The sequence below is a fragment of the Heterocephalus glaber genome, unplaced genomic scaffold (genome assembly GCF_053883595.1).
Source record: "Heterocephalus glaber isolate CG9 unplaced genomic scaffold, H.glaber_assembly_v1.0 deba00001613, whole genome shotgun sequence".
Classification (NCBI taxonomy): Eukaryota; Metazoa; Chordata; class Mammalia; order Rodentia; family Bathyergidae; genus Heterocephalus; species Heterocephalus glaber.
The window spans coordinates 17,984,041-17,992,910 of NW_028258384.1; the positions used below are offsets into that span (position 1 = coordinate 17,984,041).

Genomic DNA, 8,870 nt, shown 5'->3' on the forward strand with positions numbered 1-8,870 from the left:
ATTAATCTATCACTTTTAACTAAGTGAGTTAAATTAAAACCGTGCACCAACCCAACATAAATTTATAATGAATAAACTCTTCAATATAGCATCTTTCCCCTTTGGGGTGGGGAGTTAAAAGGAGTTGGGGAGGGAGGGACAGGTAGAAAGAACAGGTAAGATTAGCGGTGAGGCCAGAAGACACAGAAAGATCACACAAACTCTAAGAAGTTGTTAAAGGCAAGAGAAAAAGTCAGAACAGAAGAACATGGGTGTGAATAGAATCATCTAACAGCAACAGGGAGGCTAGATACTGAATTTACTTTCCTTTAAACCTAATGATAAGAGAAGGAAAAAGAGAAGAAAAAAGCAATAAGGGAGAAATCAGAATTCAGTGCAGAAAGGAACAAATGGGGAGATGAGAAGCAATGTGGGACAGCAAGAGAATGAGTGAGAGAGAAAGAAAAGATAAAAGAAAGAAAAGCAAAACTTTGAAGAGTAGAAAAAAAGTAAAAATTAAGAATTAAAAATAAGAGAAAAAGTTTTTTTTTTCTTTTTTGCAAATAGCAATGAAAATTATGGGCCTCCTTCAGGGTATGTCTCTGGTGTCACAGTAGGCAATATAGGAATCCCTGTGCATATACAAGTCAATGAGTCTAAGCAAGCCAGCAGCAGACCAAGTACAGTGGTCTGATGTGCCTTTATTGTAGAGATTCTCTTTACTTTTCTGCTGAGCTTCAGTTTTCATTGAGGAGCCTGAGAGGCTCTCTTTCTGTTACTAACTTCTGCTCTATCTTGTGGTGCTCAGGACAAGTGTCTTTATAATCTCCTGTGCCTCTGTAGTTTGGGACCAGGTAGCTGAAAAGCCAGAATGTAGAAGGTGCATGGGGCAGGGGGACTGGGTGTTGGAGGTGCCTGCACGGCTAATCGGACCTCACCGTGGCTTCGGCATGGCCCAGGATGGCCACAGAGCTTCAAACTGCTTGTCTCTCCTGGCCGGTCCCAGCTTAGAGAGCGTTGTATGGGGGTGAAGAAACACACTTAATTCAAAAAAACTCATAGAATGAAAGTTAAAGTGTAGAAAACAATACTCAATGGGACTGGAACCTGAAAAAAAAGCAGGACTAGATACCCTCTTTAAAGATCAAGTGGATTTCAAACCAACACCAATTAAGAGAAAGGACACTCCATCCTTGGAAAGGGAACTATTGAAGAAGAAGAGATGAAAGTTGTAAATATAGATGCACTAAATATTAGTGCACAAAACTATATAAAACAAAGATTAACAGACATGAAAAATCAAATAAGCACTAATACAATAATAGTGGGGAACCTCAATACCCCATTGCCACAAATAGATAGGTCAACTAGACAAAAAATAAACAACAAAATGCTAGAACTCAATCAAACTCTTGAATAAATGAACTTAACAGATGTTTACACAGTGTTCCACCCCACCAAATCAGAAGAAATATTCTTTTCGGGTGCTCACAGGTTGTCCTCCAAAACAGACCACATACTCACTCATAGAACACATTTAAGTAAGTGCAAAGGAAGAGAAGTTATCCCCTGTATATTATCAGACCATAGTGCCATGAAATTGGAGAACAATAGCAATAGAAACTGCAAGAATTTCATAAACACCTGGAAATATAACAACACACTTCTGAATAACCTATGAGTCATAGAAGAAATTAAAGGAGAAATCAGAGATTTTCTACAATTAAATGAAAATGCCAATACAACATATCAGAATCCATGGGACACAATGAAAGCAGTCTTACAAGGGAAATTCATAGCAAAGAATACTCATATTGGGAAAACATACTGAGCTCAAATAAACAACCTGATGCCAAACCTCAAGCTTCTAGAAAGAGAAGATCAGAGCAAACCCAAAACTCATACAAGGGATGAAATTATAAAGATCAGAGCAGAAATCAATGCAATGGAGACTAAGAGAATGATACAAAAAAATCAATGAAGCAAAGGATTGATTCTTTGAAAGAATGAACAAAACTTACAAACCCTTAGCTGACCTTATCACAAAAGGAAAGTCAAGTCACAAATACATGTAATTAGGAAAAAAAAGAGTGAAATTACAATGGACAAAGCAGAAATTTAGAGGAATATCAAAACCTACTTTGAGAACCTATACACCAATAAGATGGAAAACACACAACAAATGGACAGATTCCTACATACATACGAATTACCAAAGTTGAATGAAGAACTAAAAATTCTAAACAACACAATATCAATCAACAACACTTGAAACATAATTAAACACTTTCCTATGAAGAAAAGCCCAGGTTCTGATGGCTTCACCGCTGAATTTTACAATACATTTAGGAAAGAACCATTGCCACTACTGTTTAAATTCTTCAATGAAATTGAAAAGGAAGCAATACTCCCAAATTCATTCCTAGAAGCAAGCCTCACCTTGATCCCCAAAGCAGAGAATGACTCAACCACAAAAGCGAACTATAGGCCAGTCTGACTAATGAACATAGAATGCAAAAATGCTCAGTAAGATACTAGCAAACAAGATGCAGAAGATCGTCAATATCATACATCCTGACCACGAGGGATGCATCCCAGAGATGCAGCTAAGGTTCAACATAAACAAATCAATAAATTTAATACACTATCTTAATAGAGTCAAGGACAAAAACCGTATGATCATCTCAATAGATGCAGAAAAATTGCTCAAAAAAATCCAACACCCATTCATGATAAAAACCCCACAAAAAATTAGAATAGATGGTCCTTATCTCAACCTGATGAAAGTCATCTATGAAAAAGCAACAGCCAATATCATATTAAATGGTCAAAAACTGAAATCCTTCCCACTAAAATCAGTGACAAGACAAGAATATCCACTATCAACACTCCTGTTCAATATAGTTTTGTAAACTTTAGCCACGGCAATTAGACAAGAGAAAGACATAAAAGGAATAAAGATAGGAAATGAAGAAGTCAAAGTGTCATTATTTTCAGATGACATGACACTCTATATAAAAGACTCCAAGAATTCCACTAAAAGTCTTCTAGACTTAATAATCAAATTCAGTAGGGTAGGTGGATACAAGGTCAACACACAAAAATCAATAGCTTTCCTGTTCAGGAACAACAAACAAAAAACTCACTGAAAGAGGAACTGGAGAAATAACACCTTTCACAATAGCATCCAAACAAATGAAATATCTAGGAATCAACCTATGAAAAACCATCAAATACCTTTACTCTGAAAACTATAGCACTCTGAAAAAAAGAGATCAAAGAGGACATCAGAAAATTGAAAGACATCCTTTGCTCCTGGGTAGGAAGAACCAATATAGTAAAAAAGGTCATACATCCAAAACTGCTATATAGATTCAGTGCAATCCCAATTGAAATACCAACAGTGTACTTCACAGAACTTGAGAAAGTAATTCAAAAATTCATTTGGAACAAGAAGAGACCTAGAATAGCAAAAGTAATTCTAGACAACAAGGACAAGGTAGGGCGTATCTCAATCCCCAGCTTGAAACTATACTACAAAGATACTGTGATAAAAAAGCATGGTACTGGCTAAGAAACAGACCTGAGGATCAGTAGAACCAATTAGAAGATGCAGAAACAAATCCAGACAGACTCAGTCACTTCAAATTTGATAAAGGAGCCAAATGCCTTCACTGGAGGAAAGATAGCCTCTTTAATAATTGGTGCTGGAAAAATTGGGTTTCAACTTGCCAAAGATTAAAACTAAACCTATATCTCTGACCATGTACTAAACAAAAATTGAAATTGATTTAAGATCTAAATATTAAAACAGGAACACTAAACCAGCTGGAAGAGAGGATAGGTAATACTCTTGAAGATGTTGGTATGGGAAAAGAGTTCATGAACAAAACCTCAGTTGCATGTGAACTAGCACAAAGACTCAACAAATGGGATATCTTCTTATTAAAAAGCTTCTGCACAAGAAGAGAAATCACCAACAGCATGAAGAGACAACCCACAATGTGGGAAAAAATTTTACCAGCTGTTCCTCAGGCAAGAGTCTACTATCTAGAATACATAAAGAACTTAAGAAAATCAGACCTCCCAAATTTAAAGACCCAATCCAAAAATGGGCATGTGAAATGAAGAGACATTTCTTAGACAAAGAATTAGAAATAGCAAATAAACATATGAAAATATGTTCAACATCGCTGCTCATTCAAAAGATCCAAGTAAAAACAATGGTGATATTTCACCTCACTCCAGAAAGAATGGCTGCTATGAAGAAATCAACCAATAACAAATGCTGGTAGGGCTGTGGGGAAAAAGGAACCCTGTGCCACTGTTGGTGGGAGTGTAGACTGGTGCAACCACTGTGGAAATCAGCATGTAGATACCTCAAAGTACTAGGATTAGAGGTCCCATTTGACCCAGCTATTCCCCTGCTGGGTATCTTCCCCAAAGAATTAAATGGATCATACCACAGTTATATATGTGAACCCATTTTCATACCAGCAGTTTTTAATAGCTAAAACTTGAAAACAGCCCAATTTCCCATCAATTAGAGACTGGATAAAGAAAATGTGGTTTGTTTATTTTTTTTATAAAATGGAGTACTGGACGGATGTCGAGAGAACGAGGAGGAAGAAGAGAAAATGGCATCCACGGATTATAGTACCTACAGCCAAGCTGCAGCCCAGCAGGGCTATAGTGCTTATACCACCCAGCCAACTCAAGGATATGCACAGACCACCCAGGCATATGTGTAACAAAGCTATGGAACCTATGGACAGCCTACTGATGTCAGCTATACCCAGGCTCAGACCACTGCCACCTATGGGCAGACTTTGTACGCAACTTCTTATGGACAGCCTCCCACTGGTTATACTACTCCAACTGCCCCCCAGGCATATAGCCAGTCTGTCCAAGGGTATGGCACTGGTGCTTACGACACCACCACTGCTACGGTGACCACCACCCAGGCCTCTTATACAGCTCAGTCTGCGTATGGCTCTCAGCCTGCTTATCCAGCCTATGGACAACAGGCAGCAGCTACTGCACCTGCAAAACCACAGGATGGTAACAAGCCTACTGAGACTAATCAACCTCAATCTAGTACAGGGGGTTATAACCAGCCCAGCCTAGGATATGGACAGAGTAACTACAGTTATCCCCAGGTTCCTGGGAGCTACCCGATGCAGCCGGTCACCGCACCTCCATCCTATCCTCCTACCAGCTATTCCTCTACACAGCTGACTAGTTATGATCAGAGCAGTTACTCTCAGTAGAACACCTATGGGCAGCTGAGCAGCTATGGACAGCAGAGTAGCTATGGTCAACAAAGCAGCTATGGGCAGCAGCCTCACACTTGTTACCCCCCCTCCCCAGACTGGATCCTACAGCCAGGCTCCAAGTCAATATAGCCAACAGAGCAGCAGCTACGGGCAGCAGCTGGAGAGTGAAGTGTCTTCAATAAGCCTGCTGGACCCATGGATGAAGGACCAGATCTTGATCTAGGCCTTCCCATAGATCCTGATGAAGACTCTTGACAACAGTGCAATTTACATACAAGGATTAAATGACAATGTGACACTTGATGATCTGGCAGACTTCTGTAAGCAATGTAGGGTTGTTAAGATTAACAAGAGAACTGGGCAACCCATGATCCATATTTACCTGGACAAGGAAACAGGAAAGCCCAAAGGTAATGCCACAGTGTCCTATGAAGATCCACTGACTGCCAAGGCTGCTGTGGTGTGGTTTGATGGGAAAGACTTTCAAGGAAGCAAATTTAAAGTCTCCCTTGTATGGAAGAAGCCTCCAATGGACAGCATGCGAGGTGGCATGCCACCCCATGAGGGCAGAGGGATGCCACCACCACTCTGTGGAGGTCCAGGTGGCCCAGGAGGTCCTTGGGGACCCATGGGTAGCATGGGAGGTCATGAAGGAGACAGAGGAGGCATCCCTCCAAGAGGGCCCCGGGGTTCCCGAGGAAACCCATCTGGAGGAGGAAACATCCAGCATGGAGCTGGAGACTGGCAGTGTCCTAATCCGGGTAGTGGAAACCAGAACTTTGCCTGGAGAACAGAATGCAACCAGTGTAACGCCCCAAAACCTGAAGGCTTCCTCCCACCACCCTTCACACCCCCAGGTGGTGATCATGGCAGAGGTGGCCCTGGTGGTATGCAGGGAGGAAGAGGTGGCCTAATGGACCATGGCGGTCCTGGTGGAATGTTCAGAGGTGGCCGTGGTGGAGACAGAGGTGGCTTTCATGGTGGCCGTGGCATCAACCTAGGTGGCTTTGGTGGAGGAAGATGACGTGGTCAAGGGGGGCCCCCTGGAGCTTTGATGGAACAAATGGGAGGAAGAAGAGGTGGATGTGGAGGACCTGGGAAAATGGAAAAAGGTGAGCACTATCAGGACCACAGAGACCGGCCCTGCTAGACACAGAGACCCGCAGAGCTGCATTGACTACCAGATTTATTTTTTAAACCAGAAAATGTTTTAAATTTATAATTCCATACTTATAATGTTGGCCACAACATTATGATTATTCCTTGTCTGTACTTTAGTATTTTTCACCATTTGTGAAGAAACATTAAAACAAGTTAAATGGTAAAAAAAATAAATAAATAAATAAATAAGTAAATAAAATAATATAAAACAGGGTACTACTCAGCCATAAAGAGTGAGAAATTAGAGACATTTATAGCTGAATGGATGCACATTGAGGTCCTACTCTTAAGTGAAATATATAGGACAGACGTGTAAATGCTGAATCATTTCTTGGGTGTGAGAAACTCAAAGTGTAAATAAGGACTAAAAAGTATATAGATAATGTGAAATAGGAAGAAAAGGTGCAAAGGGAAAGGGGAATTGGGAGGGTTGGGGGAAAGGAAAGATGCAAATGGAGTTAATATATGAATAGGATAAAATGGAAACAAAGTCTTCATAAATAGGGAGGGGTGGTGGAGTTGAAGGTAGGGTAGGAGAATGGGGAAGAAAGGACCAAGATATATTATGTAAGTTACAATCTTCAAATGATGAATGTCACTATATTGTGTACCTAAAATGTACCAATTAATAATAATAATAATAATAATAAAGATATCAGTGAAAAGGTGTGTTTCCAGTGAATCATTAATATATTCCTATAGTATAGCTAGAAGATGCACATACATTGATGGCTTTCACCAAAATATAAATCTGAATACTTTGCACACATCTGTCCTTGTATGCTTATTTCTCTCCCTCTCCTGTTGGGTTAATGTCAAATCCTAATACACATTATCTAGAAGTGATGAAGCAATTCCAAGTCCAAGATGCATCCTTTCTACCACTTATAACAAAAAGATATTTGTATGACTTCTATCTTACTACTGTAACAAATAGTGGAGGAATATGACCACCTGAGCAAGCTAGTGAAAGCAAAGAAGTATAGACTTTATTCACCTGGGCAGAGGTGGACTGATGGAAAACAAGAAGCTGTCAGTACCAAACAAGAAAAGACAGGAAACTTTATAGGGCATGGGACACATATAGGGATCAGAATAAATATTTGTGGTTGAGATCCATGCAGCAATCAAGTCATATGTATGGATATTTTCAGGTGACTTGGCATTAAAAAGATGTTGTACTTTGTAATTGTTAAATCAATGATGGGAACATTAAATCCTGTGTTCTGTGTTCTATCTGCTTCAGGATAGCATGATTTTGTTGCACAAGGCAGCACCTGCACTGCCTGTTTTGTTGTGATTTTCTGTATTTTGTCAAATTGTAGCTTGGAATTAAAGGGCATATTCATTAACCATTTCATGACCAGTTCAAGCCTGACAACTGCCTCTAGTTTTTACCATACACTGTCACCTCTATAAAGCTTAATTGCTGTGCAATAGAATATGAACTTTGTAAAAAACAAGTCTAAGTACTTTACCAGTGTACATACAGATCTAAGCTTATAGTCTAAAATCAATTTCTGGGTATTGAAATACTAGCAAAGATTCCTTATTCTCACCATCCCTTTTTCCCTCTTCATCACTTCAGTGAATAAGTTCAAGGCCTGGAAACATTTCTTTTACAGATGATTTACTCTGTTTTTATGACATGTTTTCACACATATCTTTTTCTAGTAAGATTTGATATTTGTTAAAGTCAAATATTATCCATTCACTTCATCAAAAATATTTTTGCTTATCAGAATCATTCACAAAGTATTTCAGTGAAAATGTCTTTTAGAGTTTTATAATTAATCCTCTATGTTCATTCTTTAGAAATTTAGAAAAAAGTGAGCTTGTAACTGGCACTATAAAATGGACCTTTAAAAGTTAGTTATTTCCACATTGAAGTCAAGTTACTTCCAAAATTCCTCAGTTCTTGTGCATAAATTGTTCCCTCTACCCTTCTCCACCCAGAGGAATGAACAGAATATGCAGATCCTGGCACCAGTGATATAGGGCACCAAGTAATCCAAATAACCAAAATAATCCAAACAAGGGAAATGTTATAACTCTCAAGCTGCTAGATATCCGAAATGCTGGGTTCATGCTCTCTAAAACTGAAGAATAAATTCTAGGAACCATGGGGGTTAAGTGTAGGAAGAATGTTTTGAAAAATAGCTTCTGTCTAAGAGAAACAGAAGGGAGACCAGAAAGTAGGTTGCCCGCCCACTCTACTTCTCAGAGGTGCTTTATGGGGCAAAGCCACGAGGTGAGGTGGGTATAAAGTGGTACAAAACTATAAGATCCAGTGGAATATCATAAGGCATGAGGTGAGACAAAACCATTGTTATAGGGCCAGGAGAGTTGGAACTATAGAGAATGGCCACACTCTGAATTAGATAGAGTCCTTTATTACCATAGCCAGCATTCCAGAGTGGTTCTCATCAAAAACACTCTGGACAAAGGAAAGGC

The 8,870-nt window shown here is 39.4% G+C and overlaps 1 pseudogene; it reads left to right on the top strand.

The window, feature by feature from the left end:
* The first annotated feature begins 4,586 nt into the window (after positions 1-4,586).
* On the top strand, positions 4,587-6,405 carry LOC101715568 (RNA-binding protein EWS pseudogene; annotated as a pseudogene).
* The last annotated feature ends 2,465 nt before the right edge of the window (positions 6,406-8,870 follow it).